This window comes from Perissodus microlepis, chromosome 5 (assembly GCF_051167445.1).
Source record: "Perissodus microlepis isolate ML-2025 ecotype Zambia chromosome 5, ASM5116744v1, whole genome shotgun sequence".
NCBI classification, from domain to species: Eukaryota; Metazoa; Chordata; class Actinopteri; order Cichliformes; family Cichlidae; genus Perissodus; species Perissodus microlepis.
The window spans coordinates 27,876,988-27,896,421 of record NC_140465.1 but is presented as its reverse complement, the minus strand read 5'-3'; the positions used below and the strand labels follow the sequence as shown (position 1 = coordinate 27,896,421).

At 38.4% G+C, this 19,434-nt stretch overlaps 3 pseudogenes across 2 annotated transcripts; all 3 read right to left on the bottom strand.

Annotated features, from left to right (window-relative positions):
• Positions 1-1,442: 1,442 nt before the first annotated feature.
• Positions 1,443-2,996, bottom strand: LOC146387507 (transcription factor HES-5-like; annotated as a pseudogene).
• Positions 2,997-7,466: 4,470 nt separating this feature from the next.
• On the bottom strand, positions 7,467-9,043 carry LOC146387506 (transcription factor HES-5-like; annotated as a pseudogene). The gene is made up of 2 exons (XR_014800288.1): positions 8,952-9,043; positions 7,467-8,838 (listed from the first exon to the last, which is right to left on the bottom strand). The product of XR_014800288.1 is annotated as a transcription factor HES-5-like (transcript).
• Positions 9,044-12,476: 3,433 nt separating this feature from the next.
• LOC146387505 (transcription factor HES-5-like) lies at positions 12,477-14,215 on the bottom strand (annotated as a pseudogene). The gene is made up of 2 exons (XR_014800287.1): positions 13,791-14,215; positions 12,477-13,662 (listed from the first exon to the last, which is right to left on the bottom strand). The product of XR_014800287.1 is annotated as a transcription factor HES-5-like (transcript).
• Between the last annotated feature and the right edge of the window lie 5,219 nt (positions 14,216-19,434).

Genomic DNA, 19,434 nt, shown 5'->3' with positions numbered 1-19,434 from the left:
GGATTTATCTTTTTTTTTTTTTAATATCCAGATGTAGCAGGTGTGTTTTTTGCTTTTCAGTTTGTGGTTGGTGTGAACAGATAGTTGTCCTCACTTTCCCACACTCAGTGCTGAATGATGTGATCAGTGCACTACAAAGGTCTTTGAAAGGAGCTTTTGTGGTGGTCGGTGGTCGTGTGCTCCAACAGAGACAGAGCCTGACGTCAACAACCATCTGGAGGGAAACAACATGATTGGTTGACTCAAAATTTACTCAAATTTCAAAAGTCGATCTTATTTACCTTATCCAGTAATATAAAATCCATGATCCACTATTTCAGTTTACAGTTGGAGAAAGTTTGAAAATTGCCCATCATGAAACTTTCATGTTTTCACAAGCTCCAAATCTCATGTTCTGAAATGCAGGAGAAGGTCAAGGCAGCTGTTTCCTGAAGTGTGCCAAATCCCTCTGGACAATAGTCAGAAACCCGTGTGGTGAAGAATGCAAATCAGCTTGAACTGTGACCCTCCTTCTCTTTGGTCCTGGAGAAGAAAAAGGCTCCTCAAGATGTAATTTTATTCTACATGTACAATATGTATGGATCTGTGTGAATTCTGGTAAATATATGTATTATAGATTAAAACAGCAGGTCACAGTTTGGGGGTGAAAAAAATCACAAACACTTTAAAGTTACCATCCTGAAAATGCTTATAGATATTGTAATTTCATAAATTCCTCCATTAAATTACAACTACATTATTTCTTAAGTGCTACAAAACTTTGGAGATCAGCAAATATTTTCATGTTATTTTAATTTCATGGTATGTTAAAAGTAACTAATCCCATACAAATGTGTTGTTGTTTTCCATCATCAGTTTTCATTCCATCGTATTACCTTTTGACATGTTTCTCCTCAGGACAGAGGTCAGCATCTGTTGTCCCGCTGGGGCTCTGTGAGTGAGTTTCTTCTGGTTTCCCACACTCTGTCCTTTCACTGTTTCACTGGAACAACAATAGGAGTGTGTCCCCTTACCCATCATGTGAAGAGACAATAGTTATCATGAAAGTTTTACTCTGCATGTAACGACTGCTCCAAAAATGGTGACTGCTTAAGGAAAACATGACAAACATATCATTACTTATCGGACTATTTCAATCAAGCTATTGCATATACAAAAAGTCCCATAAGAATTATAACTCATCAGATATTTTAATTTGATTTGAATATTATTGTCATTTTAATTTCTGTGACATTTGAATTAGAATAAGGCTCCAGATATGATCATGAAGCCCTCACCTGTCACCCTACTACACCATAGTCCTGGTGTGAGCTTTGCTATTTTTAAAAAATATAGTGATATTGCCCCCAAAAATGTATAGGATGCCTAGATGAGTGATCCACTACAACTACAAGACATATATGCGTAACATAGAATGAAACGATAACAGAAACACTTTGATGTCATTTCAGTGGTTGTTTATTAAGATAAACAGAGTGTCAAGTTTATATATGAGAGTAAGATAAATGATGATGCATCACAACAATAACTTGGTAACATCACCAAGACACTGCACTCAAAATGAGTGGGGGACCAATCATCTTTACAAAAGACACAAACATTATGACATGAATCTGCATGTCACATTTTCATAAAATACACTTTGGAATAAGCGCAAACTGCACTTTATAACAAAGGCAAAGAACAAAGGGATTCTACAACGAATCACATTATATCAATCACAAAGTGATATGAATAGCTGAACCAAATCCACTGACTTTACAGTGTCAGGTATATAATCCTCTTAAAGAAAGGACAAAAATAAATCTGGCTCTGATAACAGAACAATGCAGAATAATCACAAAGATTAAAATTAGTTTAGAAGAAACATCTCAGCAAAATTTGAGCAATCGTGTGTTATCAACATGATAAAATTCAAGAAGTAATAAACTTCATTTCAACATAAGTCACCACAATGTGATGCACATTTTTACATACACTGCTAGTAAATATCAGCAGTAAAAGCAAATTGGAACAAGAATGTCAAATGTTCTTTCTTAACATGAAAGAGGAGCTTGTTTCATTCTTTCCATAGGAAATATTTGTTACATGAACATGTGAATTATGCCTGGTTTTACAAACGCCTTCTGTACATACAGAAGAAAAAGTTCCTTTAATCTTTGACCAACGTGGTCTCCAAACATCTCTGTGGTATGACAAGAGGCTTTCTCTCTTGACTTGAAAGATGTTGTTGGTGTCATTTCCTCAGGAAATATCATCTTGCATGAAGAACAAAACAAAGAAAAACCTTCTGTACATACAGAAGAACAAGTCTTTGAATTTTCTTTCCCTGCAATCATTGACCAATATGATCAGTGTAGATGATTTAGTAGTGATTCCAGTCTGTAGGTTTCTACCACGGCCTCCAGAGGGAGCTGGTGATTGTCTTGTCTTTGGTGATGCTGGTCTGGACTGTGTAGGTCAGAGGAGAGAAGTCAGCCTCACTCAAGTGTGCAGCTGGTTGATGTGGTTTAGCAGGTTTATCTGGGACTGAGTCTTCACCTCCACCTTTGACAGGAAGTTGACCATCTCTTGGGCACACCTGGAATAGCCCTGTTCAAGAACTCCTGATTCTGCGGTTTGACGCTGCTGCTGCTGCAGTCTTCTCAGCTAGCAAACGGTCATCTCCAGGACGTCTGCCTTCTCCAGTTTGGAGTCTGGCTGCTGTTTGAGGGGCTCAGGACCCAGAAGAGACTTGAGCTGTTCAATACTGCTGTTGATTCTCTCTGCGGATCTTCTCCACCAGAGGCTTTCTGAGCTGCAAGAAGAAGAAGAAAGTCATTAATAAAACAGTTCTGTTGCATAGTTTTATAGTTATCAGTCACAATCTTTCATGAATAATGAATGATCTGATCTCCAATTTACCTTATGATTCAGAGTCACAAGGTCCTGAGAATTAGTCATTACTGGAGAGACTGTAGCTGCCATGGCTGGATCTCTGTGCTGTAGAGGTCTCTGTAGAGAGACTCTGATCACTGCTGCCTTCAACCCTCCTATTTATACTCCCACATCTCCATATGAATGTGTGGGTCTTGGTCTGACTGGAGTTTCTCACAGTTTTGACCAATCAGAGAGCTGTCCATTAGAGAAAAGAAATCTTGCCCGCCACATGCTCAGTGGTCATATTAGTAGGGGACAATTGATACATCCCAAGGGAACAGATGGAGCACTTTTGGGTGGGTGGGTGTGTCAGCGTAAAAGACTCCGAAAGCTCTGTGTGAATCTGAGAAAGTGGTGACCCTGTAGAGGATACATCTGCTGCCTGATGCTGAGATCAGTGACTTTGACTCGGCACATGCTTTTCAAATCAAACGGTTTCTCTGATTAAGATACTTTTCATTTCTCACCTGACACCCACTTAGTGTCATTGATTATCCTGAAAGTAACATTTTTGGTTCTCACACAAACTCAATCAGACATCAGATGGTCTGTGTGTTTTTCTATGGAAAAATCATTTAATGTCAGATCTGATCTCTTCCTTCTGACATGAAGTTGAACTCATGTGGCAAAGTGACCAAATTTCTAAAGTGTTGTAGAGAATGTTTAAAGATTAAATTAAAAAAATCACTGAGATAGTTCTGCGAGGAAACTACAAAATAATAGCAGTGATAATAACAAAAAATATTGTTTCATTACAACATATAGAATGGATTTATCTTTTTTTTTTTTTAATATCCAGATGTAGCAGGTGTGTTTTTTGCTTTTCAGTTTGTGGTTGGTGTGAACAGATAGTTGTCCTCACTTTCCCACACTCAGTGCTGAATGATGTGATCAGTGCACTACAAAGGTCTTTGAAAGGAGCTTTTGTGGTGGTCGGTGGTCGTGTGCTCCAACAGAGACAGAGCCTGACGTCAACAACCATCTGGAGGGAAACAACATGATTGGTTGACTCAAAATTTACTCAAATTTCAAAAGTCGATCTTATTTACCTTATCCAGTAATATAAAATCCATGATCCACTATTTCAGTTTACAGTTGGAGAAAGTTTGAAAATTGCCCATCATGAAACTTTCATGTTTTCACAAGCTCCAAATCTCATGTTCTGAAATGCAGGAGAAGGTCAAGGCAGCTGTTTCCTGAAGTGTGCCAAATCCCTCTGGACAATAGTCAGAAACCCGTGTGGTGAAGAATGCAAATCAGCTTGAACTGTGACCCTCCTTCTCTTTGGTCCTGGAGAAGAAAAAGGCTCCTCAAGATGTAATTTTATTCTACATGTACAATATGTATGGATCTGTGTGAATTCTGGTAAATATATGTATTATAGATTAAAACAGCAGGTCACAGTTTGGGGGTGAAAAAAATCACAAACACTTTAAAGTTACCATCCTGAAAATGCTTATAGATATTGTAATTTCATAAATTCCTCCATTAAATTACAACTACATTATTTCTTAAGTGCTACAAAACTTTGGAGATCAGCAAATATTTTCATGTTATTTTATTTCATGGTATGTTAAAAGTAACTAATCCCATACAAATGTGTTGTTGTTTTCCATCATCAGTTTTCATTCCATCGTATTACCTTTTGACATGTTTCTCCTCAGGACAGAGGTCAGCATCTGTTGTCCCGCTGGGGCTCTGTGAGTGAGTTTCTTCTGGTTTCCCACACTCTGTCCTTTCACTGTTTCACTGGAACAACAATAGGAGTGTGTCCCCTTACCCATCATGTGAAGAGACAATAGTTATCATGAAAGTGTTAGCCTCCAAGCAACGACTGCTCCAAAAATGGTGACATTTTTTTAACAGCTCCCAAAGAACCCCACAGACTCACTCTGTGAGCAGTTTGCAGACCACTTCAGGGGAAAAATCAGCGCCATCAGATCTGATATTTTATCTTCTCACGATATGATTTTAAACATATCTGAGGGCTCGATTGTATCTGAGGAGACACTGGACAGCTTTGTCCTGGTTAATGCTGAGAACCTTAAGAAAGTTTTTTCCACAGTGAGACCCACCACATGTCTTTTAGATCCAATCCCCTCTTTACTTTTTAAAAAACTTTATGGATTTTGATGAATTGCTCTCTTCAGTTGGGTGTTTTCCCTGCTGCCTTTAAAACGGCAGTGGTGAGGCCCCTTCTGAAGAAGAGCAATTTGGATTGTAATGATTTTAATAACTACAGACCTGTATCCAACTTACCATTTTTAAGTAAAATTTTAGAAAAACTTGTTTTTACTCAGATTAACGATTTTCTGAATGATAGACAGATCCTGGAGATATTGCAGTCTGGATTTAGGGTGAACCACAGCACAGAGACTGCTCTCCTAAAGCTTTTAAATGATCTTAGATGTAACTGGGACTCCCAAAAGCTCTCAGTCCTGGTGCTACTGGATTTAAGCGCAGCCTTTGATACAGTAGACTACGCTATTCTTTTAAACAGACTGAAACACATGGTGGGCCTCTCTGGTGCTGTACACAACTGGTTCACTTCCTATCTCTCAGACAGAACTTTTATGGTGAGTATGGACACATGCTCCTCTAAGATCCATAAAATGACATGCGGTGTGCCTCAAGGGTCGGTTTTAGGCCCTGTACTTTTTAATTTGTATATGCTCCCTCTTGGCGGTGTCATCAGGAGGCATGGAGTGAACTTCCACAGTTACGCTGATGACACTCAGCTGTACATCTCCATGTCTCCTGATGACACCAGACCAATGGATGCCCTTTTTAACTGTATTCTAGATATAAAATCTTGGATGGCAGAAAACTTAACCAGGACAAAACTGAAGTTTTAATCATCGGTCCTGAGGCTCAGAGAGAGAAACTCTTGTCTAAATTACAGGCATTGTCACTATGACCTTCACTACAAGTGAAAAACCTGGGTGTTATTTTCGACTCTGAGCTTGGTTTTATCCCACATATTAAACATGTAACCAAAATTGGATTTTATCATCTAAAAAATATAGCCAGAGTCCGCCCTATTCTCTCTCGGGCCAACACGGAGATGTTGATGCATGCTTTTATTACCAGTCGCATTGATTACTGTAATGCCCTGCTCTCTGGTCTCCCCAAAAAGAATATTTCACCTTTACAACTTTTACAAAACTCTGCAGCTCGTGTGCTGACGAAGACCAGAGGGCGGGCCCACATTACACCGGTTTTAGAATCGCTGCACTGGCTCCCCGTGTGTTTCAGGATCGATTTTAAAGTTCTTTTATTGGTTTTTAAATGTCTTAATGGTCTTGGGCCTTCTTATCTCTCACATTTGCTTTTACCATATGAGCCCTCGCGGACCCTGAGGTCCTCTGGCACTGGCCTTTTGATTGTCCCTAAAGTCAGGACACATGCTCACGGAGAGGCAGCTTTTCAGTGGTATGGTCCTCGTCTGTGGAACAGCCTGCCGGAGGAGCTCAGGGCCGCAGAGAACGTACATGTTTTTAAGAACAGGCTCAAGACCCACCTTTTTAATTTAGCTTTCACCTAACGTTTATTTATTTTATGCTTATTTATTCTATCCTGTTATTCTATTTATATTATTAATTTAGGTTTTACCTAATATTTATTGATTTTATTCTTATTCATTTTTTATCTTCTTACTGTATTTATATTTATATTGTATCCCATTCTTATTTATTTTATTTTTTTATTCTGTATATACTCTTATTAGGTCATATCTCCAGTGTTTCCTCGGAGGGGGCTCTCTGCACCGGGGCTGTGATCGACCGTGGCTGCTGGGGCTCTGGGGGTCCTCTCAGCCTGGCTGGGGGGGCTTCTTTGCCTCCCTCCTGCTGTGTGCCCAGCCTGGAGGCTGCGGTCTGTGACCGGCTCCCGGTGCAGACGGCTCCCCGTGATAGTGTTTCCTCACCTGGCTCATGTGTGCCCAGCCCAATTTTACTCTTTAAGTGTGTGTGTGTGTGTGTGTGTGTGTGTGTGTGTGTGTGTGTGTGTGTGTGTGTGTGTGTGTGTGTGTGTGTGTGTGTGTGTGTATGTATCCATGATTGTTTATGTTAAAGAGAGTGTGGGGAGTGAGTTGGAGGGCGGGGTGGGGTGGGCTGCTTTTAACCATGTAAAGCACTTTGTGCTACATCTTTGTATGAAAAGTGCTTTATAAATAAAGATTGATTGATTGACTGCTTAAGGAAAACATGACAAACATATCATTACTTATCGGACTATTTCAATCAAGCTATTGCATATACAAAAAGTCCCATAAGAATTATAACTCATCAGATATTTTAATTTGATTTGAATATTATTGTCATTTTAATTTCTGTGACATTTGAATTAGAATAAGGCTCCAGATATGATCACGAAGCCCTCACCTGTCACCCTACTACACCATAGTCCTGGTGTGAGCTTTGCTATTTTTAAAATATATAGTGATATTGCCCCCAAAAATGTATAGGATGCCTAGATGAGTGATCCACTACAACTACAAGACATATATGCGTAACATAGAATGAAACGATAACAGAAACACTTTGATGTCATTTCAGTGGTTGTTTATTAAGATAAACAGAGTGTCAAGTTTATATATGAGAGTAAGATAAATGATGATGCATCACAACAATAACTTGGTAACATCACCAAGACACTGCACTCAAAATGAGTGGGGGACCAATCATCTTTACAAAAGACACAAACATTATGACATGAATCTGCATGTCACATTTTCATAAAATACACTTTGGAATAAGCACAAACTGCACTTTATAACAAAGGCAAAGAACAAAGGGATTCTACAACGAATCACATTAAAACAATCACAAAGTGATATGAATAGCTGAACCAAATCCACTGACTTTACAGTGTCAGGTATATAATCCTCTTAAAGAAAGGACAAAAATAAATCTGGCTCTGATAACAGAACAATGCAGAATAATCACAAAGATTAAAATTAGTTTAGAAGAAACATCTCAGCAAAATTTGAGCAATCGTGTGTTATCAACATGATAAAATTCAAGAAGTAATAAACTTCATTTCAACATAAGTCACCACAATGTGATGCACATTTTTACATACACTGCTAGTAAATATCAGCAGTAAAAGCAAATTGGAACAAGAATGTCAAATGTTCTTTCTTAACATGAAAGAGGAGCTTGTTTCATTCTTTCCATAGGAAATATTTGTTACATGAACACGTGAATTATGCCTGGTTTTACAAACGCCTTCTGTCCATACAAAAGAAAAAGTTCCTTTAATCTTTGACCAACGTGGTCTCCAAACATCTCTGTGGTATGACAAGAGGCTTTCTCTCTTGACTTGAAAGATGTTGTTGGTGTCATTTCCTCAGGAAATATCATTTTGCATGAAGAACAAAACAAAGAAAAACCTTCTGTACATACAGAAGAACAAGTCTTTGAATTTTCTTTCCCTGCAATCATTGACCAATATGATCAGTGTAGATGATTTAGTAGTGATTCCAGTCTGTAGGTTTCTACCACGGCCTCCAGAGGGAGCTGGTGACTGTGTTGTCTTTGGTGATGCTGGTCTGGACTGTGTAGCTCAGAGGAGAGAAGTCAGCCTCACTCAGGGTTTAACAGAGGAAGTGTGCAGCTGGTTGATGTGGTTCGGCAGGTTTCTCTGGGACTGAGTCTTCACCTCCACCTTTGACAGGAAGTTGACCATCTCTTGGGCACACCTGGAATAGCCCTGTTCAAGAACTCCTGATTCTGCGGTTTGACGCTGCTGCTGCTGCAGTCTTCTCAGCTAGCAAACGGTCATCTCCAGGACGTCTGCCTTCTCCAGTTTGGAGTCTGGCTGCTGTTTGAAGGGCTCAGGACCCAGGAGAGACTTGAGCTGTTCAATACTGCTGTTGATTCTCTCTCTGCGGATCTTCTCCACCAGAGGCTTTCTGAGCTGCAAGAAGAAGAACAAAGTCATTAATAAAATAATTCAGGTGAACAGGTTTAGCTTTATCAAATGCAGTATTTCATGAATAATGAATGACATTCAGATGATCTCCAATTTACCTTATGAGTCAAAGCGAGATGATCCTGAGAATTAGTCATTACTGGAGAGACTGTAGCTGCCATGGCTGGATCTCTGTGCTGTAGAGGTCTCTGTAGAGAGACTCTGATCACTGCTGCCTTCAACCCTCCTATTTATACTCCCACATCTCCATATGAATGTGTGGGTCTTGGTCTGACTGGAGTTTCTCACAGTTTTGACCAATCAGAGAGCTGTCCATTAGAGAAAAGAAATCTTGCCCGCCACATGCTCAGTGGTCATATTAGTAGGGGACAATTGATACATTCCAAGGGAACAGATGGAGCACTTTTGGGTGGGTGTGTCAGCGTAAAAGAAAAGCTCTGTGTGAATCTGGGAAAGTGGTGACCCTGTAGAGAGGATTAATCTGCTGCCTGATGCTGAGATCAGGGACTTTGACTCAGCACACGCTTTTCAAATCAAACTGTTTCTCTGATTAAGATACTTCTCATTTCTCACCTGACACCCACTTAGTGCCATTGATTATCCTGAAAGTAACATTTTTGGTTCTCACACAAACTCAATCAGACATGAGATAGTCTGTGTGTTTTTCTATGGAAAAATCATTTAATGTCAGATCTGATCTTTTCCTTCTGACATAAAGTTGAACTCATGTGGCAAAGTGACCAAATTCATTTCCCAAGTGCTGAAGGACACTAGAAAACAATATCATTTATAATAATGAACAGTACTGTTTCATTATAACATATAGTATGGATTTTTCTCATTTTTTCTGATATCCAGATGTAGCAGGTGTGTTTTTTGCTTTTCAGTTTGTGGTTGGTGTGAACAGATAGCTGCTCTCACTTTCCCACACTCAGCGCTGAATGATGTGGTCAGTGCACTACAAAGGTCTTTGAAAGGAGCTTTTGTGGTGGTCGGTGGTTGTGTGCTCCAACAGAGACAGAGCCTGACGTCAACAACCATCTGGAGGGAAACAACATGATTGGTTTCCTCCAGATATGCTAAAATTTGAATATATGATGCAAATACATTTAGATTCTCTGATAATACAAAACTTGGTTTTCTGTTTTTCAGTTTGCAGTTTGGTTAAATTCACTTAACTCCAATTTTATCACAAACAGCTGCTGCAGATTATAAATGAGGCGGTCGACACAGCTGTTTCCTGAAGTGTGCCAAATTCCTCTGGACAATAGTCCGGCACTCGTGCATGGTTAGGATGCAAATCAACTTGTACTGTGACCATCTCTGTCTGAGGTTTCCCACCCTTACTTCATTAAAGTTTTTCCCACTGGGTCTCTGAGAGCGAGTCTTGTCTTTTTTCCCTCTATTTTCTATCTTTTTACTGCTTTTTCTGGTGGATCAATACAGTTTTGTCTGAATGCTTCATTTAGAAGGCATGTTGCTTAAAGTTTTCAAATTCCAACAGATCAAACTGGCCACATTTTCCCACCTAAATAACTACACAAAGGAAACTTCCTTGTGGAGTTTAACTTAACTTATGACCCATTGCATTTAAACAAAAAAAAGGGACAACTCAGTCTGTCATAAATGTTTTTAATCAGGAATATTCTCATTGTTCCACCAGACATGTTAAACCATAGGCTACACAGTAAATCAAAACACTCATTCAAGATGTATATGGTGAAAACTATATGGAAACTGAGATCATATACAAAGTTTGTATCATTTCAAAAACTTGCAACCTTGCATTTAACAATCAAATTGGTTAAAAGGAAAATGCTAAATTTTTTTTAATGAAGTCATCCTATCCAGCTGTAACAGATGTACCATCTGTCTTGTGGATTGTAGTTGGTGCGAGCAGACAGTTGCTCCACATTCCCACACTCAGTGTTGAATGAGGTGGTAAGTGCACCACAAAGGTCTTTGAAAACAGCTTTTGTCATGGTTTGTGGTTGTGTGCTCAGACAGAGTCTGATGTCACCAACCTTTCTGGAGGGAAACAACATGATTGGTGTTTTTCAACCATGTGATAAAATCCCAAACTAAAGTCAAAACCACATCAGCTGTTTCTCATAATAATATGCACTTGCCTATTTAAGTTATATCTGTTGAAAATGATACATTTTTACACAAATTCATCTTGGTGTTAATGGTACAGAAACTGAATAAATGTTATTTAAAGTGTGTGTGTGTATATATATATATATATATATATATATATATATATATATATATATATATATATATATATATATATACACATATACATATATATATATATATAGATATAGATATAGATATAGATATAGATATAGATATATATATATACACATATACATATATATATATGTATATATGTATATATATATATATATATATATATATATATATATAGAGAGAGAGAGAGAGAGAGAGAGATAGATAGATAGATAGATAGATAGATAGATAGATAGATAGATAGATAGATAGATAGATAGATAGATAGATAGATAGATATAAACTATATACATCTCTTTAAAAATATTAATATAAATACACACAATAGGAAAATATACTAGCTACCTACAGATATTACAATACAAATTAAGAAATAAGCTCTGGTTTTTGGGGGGTGGGGGTGCAAAATATTGGTAGAAAATGATGTGCAAAGTCATCAAGCTGTTAAACATTACAGTTTCAGAAACAGGGCTGAGATACTGGGAATCTGTTTCTGATGTGTGCCAAATAGACAACAGTTCACAAATGCTGAAATGGTTTAGATTACTATTTTTAAAAAAAATTACTTTGGGAACACAGAGATCAGTATTTTCATTTCATTTTTTGTGTGTATGTGTTTATGCCCTTTAAATATTTTAATTTGCATCCACCCTCACTCACCGGGATTTAAAAAACGTGCAGTTTTATAACACTATAGTTCTAAGACCTTTGCAGTGTTTGTTCTATTGGTGTTGTCATGTACTATGACTAGCTATTCAGTATTTTAAACCTGTCTGTTATGTATGATCAGGTTCCACTTTTCATGCAACCATATCACCTTTCCTGCTTTGTCTCCTCAGAAAAAAGGTTAGCATGTATTGCCCCCCTGAGACACAGTGAGTGAGTTTTCTCTGAGTTCCCACACTCTGTCTTTTCACTGCAAGTTTTATCTTCTGGAACTGAGGACTGCTCCAAAGTGGTCACTTGATAATTTACCTTGATCACATACACAGAGCTCCTGCGAGACATGTATTATATAACTTTGATATTTTGAAAGCTCTAAAAAATTTACAATTGTAATACATTAATAAGAACTTCTTCAAATATCATACTTTATACTACTGTATAACATTACCATAATACAATATTATATTACAATATTATCCTATATAAAATACTGTATGGGATTTTTAAAGGAATGATGCATACTCACTGGAAAGTAAGTATATATATATATGTGTGTGTGTGTGTGTGTGTGTGTGTGTGTGTATATATATATATATATATATATACACACACACACATATATATATATATATACATATATATATGTGTGTGTGTGTATATATATATGTATATGTATAACATAATGACACAGGAACAGAAAAAATATTTTGATTTCAATGTTTATTAAGATAAACTCAGTATCATCTGTTTTATATATATAAAAGCTCCTATTGGAGGACGATAGAGGTGATGATACATCACAAGAACAGCTTTATCAGCAGGACACTGAACCCAAAATGAGTTTATGATCAGTTGTCTTTACAAAAGACTTAAACATTATGACACAAATCTTCATATAATGTGCTCCAAAATGAGCATAAACCACACTTTATAACAAGGGTGAAGAAAAAAATGACGCTAAAGCGCATCATATCACAATGATCACAATTTGACATTAGTACTTAATACAAAGTAAAGTCGATATACATACATATATATAAAGTTCACATACTTTACAGTCTAGACATGCTTCTATCTACCCTCTTATACAAAAGGATAAAAATAATTTCACAAGTCCATCCTGAGTAATTAAAACATATATACTTACATACAATGCATTTAGTTTAAAATAAAACCTTCTGTAAACACAGAAGAAAAAGACTGAATGCAATCTTGCAATCACTGACCAACGTGGTCTTTAAGCTTCTCTGTTGCATGACAAAATGTTTTCTCTCTCTATTAGACAGATGGTTGGTGTCATTTCCTCAGGAAATGTCATCTGTGACCAAGAACAAATACACACAAAGAAAAACCTTCTGTACACACAGAAGAACAAGTCTTTTTTTTAAAAAAAAAAAGAAAGAAAAATCCTGTAATTTCTGACCAATACGATCATTGCGCTTAGTGAGTTTGACTCCAGTCTGCAGGTTTCTACCACGGCCTCCAGAGGGAGCTGGTGAGTGTGTTGTCTTTGGTGATGCTGGTCTGGACTGTGTAGCTCAGAGGAGAGAAGTCAGCCTCACTCAGGGTTTAACAGAGGAAGTGTGCAGCTGCTTGATGTGGTTTAGCAGGTTTCTCTGGGTCTGAGTCTTCACCTCCACCTTTGACAGGAAGTTTACCATCTCTTGGGCACACCTGGAATAGCTCTTATCAACAGCTGCTGAGTCCACTGGATGACACTATTGCTGCAGTCTTCTCAGGTAGCAAACTGTCATCTCCAGGACGTCTGGCTTCTTCAGTTTGGAGTCTGGCTGCTGTTTGAGGAACTCTGGACCCAGGAGAGACTTGAGCTGTTCAGTACTGCTGTTGATTCTCTCTGCGGATCTTCTCCACCAGAGGCTTTCTGAGCTGCAAGAAGAAGAAGAAGAAGAAGAAGAAGAAAGTCATTACTAAAACAGTTCAGGTGCATTGGTTTAGCCTTATCAAATGCAATATTTCATGAAAAATGAATGACATTCTGATAATCTTTAATTTACCTTATGATTCAGAGTCACATGATTCTGAGAATTAGTCATTACTGGAGAGACTGTAGCTGCCATGGCTGGATCTCTGTGCTGTAGAGGTCTCTGTAGTGAGACTCTGATCTCTGCTGCCTTCAACCCTCCTATTTATACTCCCACATCTCCATATGAATGTGTGGGTCTTGGTCTAACTGGAGCTTCTCACGGTGTTGACCAATCAGAGTGCCTGACATAAGAGAAAAGAAATCTGGCCTGCCAGATGCTCTGTGGTCATATTAGTAGGGCACAATTGTTACATCCCAGGGGAACAGGTGGTGGACTGAAGTGGAGATGGAGTAAAAGACTGAGAAAGCTCTATGTGGATCTGGGAAAGTGGTGACCCTGTAGAGAATATTGATCTGATGCCTGGTGCCAGTGACTTTGACTGGGCACACGCTTATCAACCAGTTACAGCTGTACAAGTGCATATACAGACCATGTATCAGTGAAAAATTCAATTTCACTCCTACTGTTTCTCTGCTTCTGATGTCTTCACTCTTCTCACACAGTTGCCCCCATTTGCTGTGAGCTAAACTGTGCTCGGGACACTGTGTAATGGCTCAGTCAGAAATCGCATGTTCTTTGTGCTAAGAAGCTGATCCAACTGATGAAGACGTTTCCATTATCACCTACAACTCTACCAGGAAAGGTCTAGATAAGTATGCAGTTTTTCTCTGACTCAGGTGTCAGATATCCATATCTAGTAAGTGTGTCCCCTGTCTTGTGGTCTGTAGTTAGTGTGAGCAGGAAGATTTCTCACTTTCCCACACTCAGTATTGAATGATGTGGTCGGTGCACTACAAAGGTCTTTGAAAGGAGCTTTTGTGATGGTTGCTCACTGTGTTTCTAACGGAGACAGAGGCCGACGTCGCCAACCATCTGGAGGGAAACAACATGACTGGTTGCCTCAAATATTTAATTACATTTGAAAATATACTCTACAGTAACTGAAGTTATTTTCAACAAAATCACAGAATCTTAGTTCCACTTTTTAACTTTTGAGTGATATTAATTTTTAACATCTAGTGAACTCGACGGTCAGACTTTGCATGAAAAGGGTTTTTCCGGCAGCTGTTTCCCGAAGTGTGCCAATTCCCTCTGGACAATAGGCGCATGCTGGTGCGGTTTAGGATGCAAATTATCTCGAAGTGTGACTCTTTGCCTCAGAGGTTTCCCACACTCTCTCCATTCATCAAAGTTTGCCGTTTCATCTAAGAAGCTGGCACACATAGTCATCTTACTTTAATGAATTTCTTTTCCATTATTTTTTAGATATAGATAAAAGATATAGATATGTAATGTTGCACTCCCAAAGAGCAATAACACATTTTTGGAATGCTTTTCACAGCAAAATCAGTTTTCAGTTTTCAGTTTTATTTGTCATATGCAAATTAGCACAGGGTCAACATTGCAATGAAATGTGTTTGACGAGCAGCAGTCACTCAGCAGCATGATACAGTAGGAGAAAATATAATAAAAGAAAAGAAAATAATAAAGAAAATAGAAAAATAGTAAGGAGCAAAATATTAGAGAGACATGGTAAAAGAGAAAAGATGACTAAATATATATGTATCTATAAATATAAATATATGTACACTAGTGATTAAATAAGAAAATCTTGAAAAGAAATATGACGGGAGGGCAGATGGGATATTGCACAGGAATGAGCAGCAGAAAATTACAGTATTGCACTTTTAAATATAAATATCAATGACAATAAAGTGGAGTGACCAGTGCAGATTAAACAGAGTACTTGTGAAGCTGCAGGGTAGCTTCTGAGTGCTGTGTTGTGTGTGTTTAAGTGTTGTGGTTGAGGTGTCGTATGGCTTGGTGGTAAAAGCTGTTTTTGAGTCTTGTAGTCCAAGCAGACAGAATCCTGTAACGTCTGCCAGATGGTAACAAGGAGAACAGCTGATGTGCTGGGTGGCTGTGGTCCTTGATGATGCTGTGTGCTTTACGGAGGCATCGCTGGAGATAAATGTCCTGAATGGCAGGAAGCCTCGTGCCAGTGATGTGCTCTGCTGCCTTCACCACCCTCTGTAGTGATGGCAGAGCAGCTTCCGTACCAAACTGTGATGCAGCTCGTCAGCAAGCTCTCAATTGCACACCTGTAAAAATTTGAGGTGATGTTGGCATTCATGCTAAACTTCCTCAGCCTCCTCAGGAAGTAAAGCCGCTGGCGAGCTTTCCTGATAGCAGTGTCTGTGTGAAGGGTCCAGGAGAAGTCCTCAGTGATGTTGACTCCAAGGAACTTGAAGCTGCTGACCCTTTCGACCTTGACACCGTTGATGTGGATGGGCTGGTGTTCTCTGACTGGTCGTTTCCGGTAGTCCACTATCATCTCTCTAGTTTTGCTGATGTTGAGAGTCAGGATATTTTCCAGACACCACTCGTACAGTGCCATCACCTCCTCTCTATAAGCCGTCTCATCATTGTCTGTGATGAGGCCTATGATGGTTGTGTCATCCGCAATCCATTTTATTTTTATAGCTGTACAGAAAATTATTAAAAATGTTCACTCATTTTAACATTTTAGTTTTCATAGCCTTCATTTTAAACCTTTTAGTTCATACATCTATAGGTTAGGATTATGTTTAACCCATCTAATAATTCCTCATTATCACCATTTGCTATATTATTACAGTACTGATCACTCACTGTAAATTCTTTCAAGTAACCATTAAATTTAAAAGATATGACACAGGTAGTTTTTGAATTCTAACATGTCAACCTGAGCACACTGGCCAGCTTTATTTTTAATTAGTTTTAAGTTTGTTTCTTTAAATCTCCTTTATTTCCGCTTGGTTGAGTTTCAGTTACTTTACAGAGCCGAGTTGCCTGTTTCGCTTCAGTTTTAATTACCATGCTAACCTTGTCAATCAGACACTAAAAGATAATGTCCCTAGTTGTGACGATACCTGCTAGCTCTTCATTAAGCCATATAGAAGTTACGCTGAAAATGTTCATGGATGATATAAAATTATTCCACTGATTTGAATCGCAGAGTGATGATAAAACATTATATCAAATCAGTACAAGACATGAATTCACACTTAAGGAGTCAGCAGTACATTAAACTTCCCGTTTAAATAATAAATGCACGTAGCTGATTAGTTTTTTCTTTTATTTCAACGTGTCTATATTTGTAGGTACATGTGAAGACACATCTCAATGCTAACTTGGTTATATCTACAACACTTTACTCATATATGGAAGTTAAGATAATCACAGAGTCAAGCTTAGATTAATAATCAGTTAAGCTGAATTTCATAAACTAAGAAGTTAAAACTGTTGAGCTATCCATTGCTTTTCCACAGTAACAGATTAACAACCAAAACTTTTTGGTGATCCTCTAACGGATAAATGTTGAGTAATAAGAGAGATTATAAATACATATTCTATCTCTTCAGGGCAAAGGTCTAGTGTCCCACTGGAGCTCGTCAGTGAGTTTCCCTGGTTTCCCACACTCTGTCCTTTCACTGCTTTGACTGTAACAACAATAGCAGCGTCCCTCATTATACATCGCATTAAATGCATTGTGTGACATCACTAATGGGTAAACTGTTAACGCTTCTTGATTGATAACACCCACAACTGACAGCTGCATCATTTTAAATGTTTTTTCCAATGGGTTTGGTGGCTTTATCTATTCTATCTATTCAGGTATGAACTGAAACAGTTCATTAAACAACCTTGCTAAATGGCTTCAAAGTTTTATGGTAATTATAGATAATGATGTCATTTGTAAGGAAGTCATTTGTATATAGTAAAAATGCACAGACTCATGTGAGAATGCAAAATTGTCAGCTGGCAGTGTTTGTTTATTTAACAAGGCACACGGCGCCACATGAAGTATAGCAGCTACAAGAGGAGGTGATGAGACATCACATCTGGAGCTTGTGTCTGCGAGTTACACTGTACTCAGAGAGTGTGAAGGAACAGCTGTCTTTATGAACCAAAAACAGTGCACAGTACAGGGTTCTGTAACATTATTTAGCAAATGGACAAAAGGTTTTAATGAACAAAACAAATAGAGTAAGTCTGACCTTTAAACAGATCAAATGATATTAAACCTTATTAATGGTCCTAAAACGGATCATTTTTCTATAATCACACAAAATAATATTTAAAAAAAAAAAACTTTAAAAAAAGCATTAATATAAAGGTGATTTGTTGGATCTTACAACAAATCTGTTTGAGTAAACACAGTTTCAGTATCAGAATTTGTCCATAAAAAAGGACACTGGAGGTTTTCACCAAAGTGATCAAAAAATAATGTTACTATAACATTATCAGATTTTTAAGTACAATATAGTACAATATAAAAGCAATAATTGTCAGTCTGCCCCAGGGCAGCTGTGGCTACAACTGTAGCTGCCTCCACCAGTGTGTGAATGTGAGAGTGAATGAATAGTGGAATTGTACAGTGCTTTGAGGACCCCGAAAAGCGCTATATAAATGCAATCCATTATTATTATTATTAATTGCCAATGCAATCAGACTTCATTCATGCAACATGCATGACATTTCTTTTTCTTCTTAACCCGAAAGATATTATTGCTTGCATTTCTTCAGGAAATATCTTTTTAAAAAAATACAAAACACACACAGTGTATGGAGATATAAACACTTCTGTTAATCCAGAATAACAAGGTATTCAAATTTCAGGAATTCAGTCCAGTAATCTTTGACCAGTATGGTCAACTCATGAAGTTGCAACTCCAGTCTGTAGGAGTCTACCATGACCTCCAGAGGGCAGTGTTGACCCAGCTCATGTCCTTAGTCCTCCTTAGTGGAGGTAGTGAGCAGTGTGCAGCTCAGAGGAGAGAAGTCAGCCTCTCTCATTTAAAGAACGTCTGTCTGCAAGGTGTTTGTATAGTTCAGCTAATTTTTCTGGGACTGAATCTTCAAGTCCTCCTGCAACAGGAGGTACAGATGGACACATCCGAAGTAGCTCTAATCAATAGCTGCTGAGTCCACAACTTGGTGCTACTGCTGAAGTCTTCTCAAGTTCCAGCCATAATGTCGTCTCTAGGATGTCTGCTTTCTCCAGTTTGGAGTCTGGCTGCTGTTTAATGATCTCTGGATCCAGGAGAGACACGAGTTGCTCAGGTCACCGGTCGATCTGCTGTCTGCATTATTTCTCCACCAGAGGCTTTCTGATCTGCAAGAAGAAGAACAAAATCATTAAGAAATTAGTTCATGTGCATAGGTTTATCATTATGAAGCAGTAATTCATAAGTTGGCATTCTGAGAGTCTCCAATTTACCTTAGGATTCTTGAGATCTGATCCTGAGGATATCAAATCATTGCTGGAGTGACTGTAGGTGCCATGGGCCTCTGCAGCATGGCATATTGCAAGGGTCTCTGTAGAGAGACTGATCTCTGGTGGCTTCATCCCACATATTTATAGTCCTGCATTTCCATATGAATGTGTGGGTCTCGGCCTTACTCAAATTTCTCACAGTCTTGACCAGTCAGTGCCTGACATAAGGGAAAGGAAATGCCAGATGCTCAGTGGTTGGGAACAATAGTTACATCTCAAGAGAACAGGTGGTGGGCTGACGAGGAGATGGTGTAAGAGAGTCAGAAAGCTCTGTGTGAATCTGGGAAAGTGGTT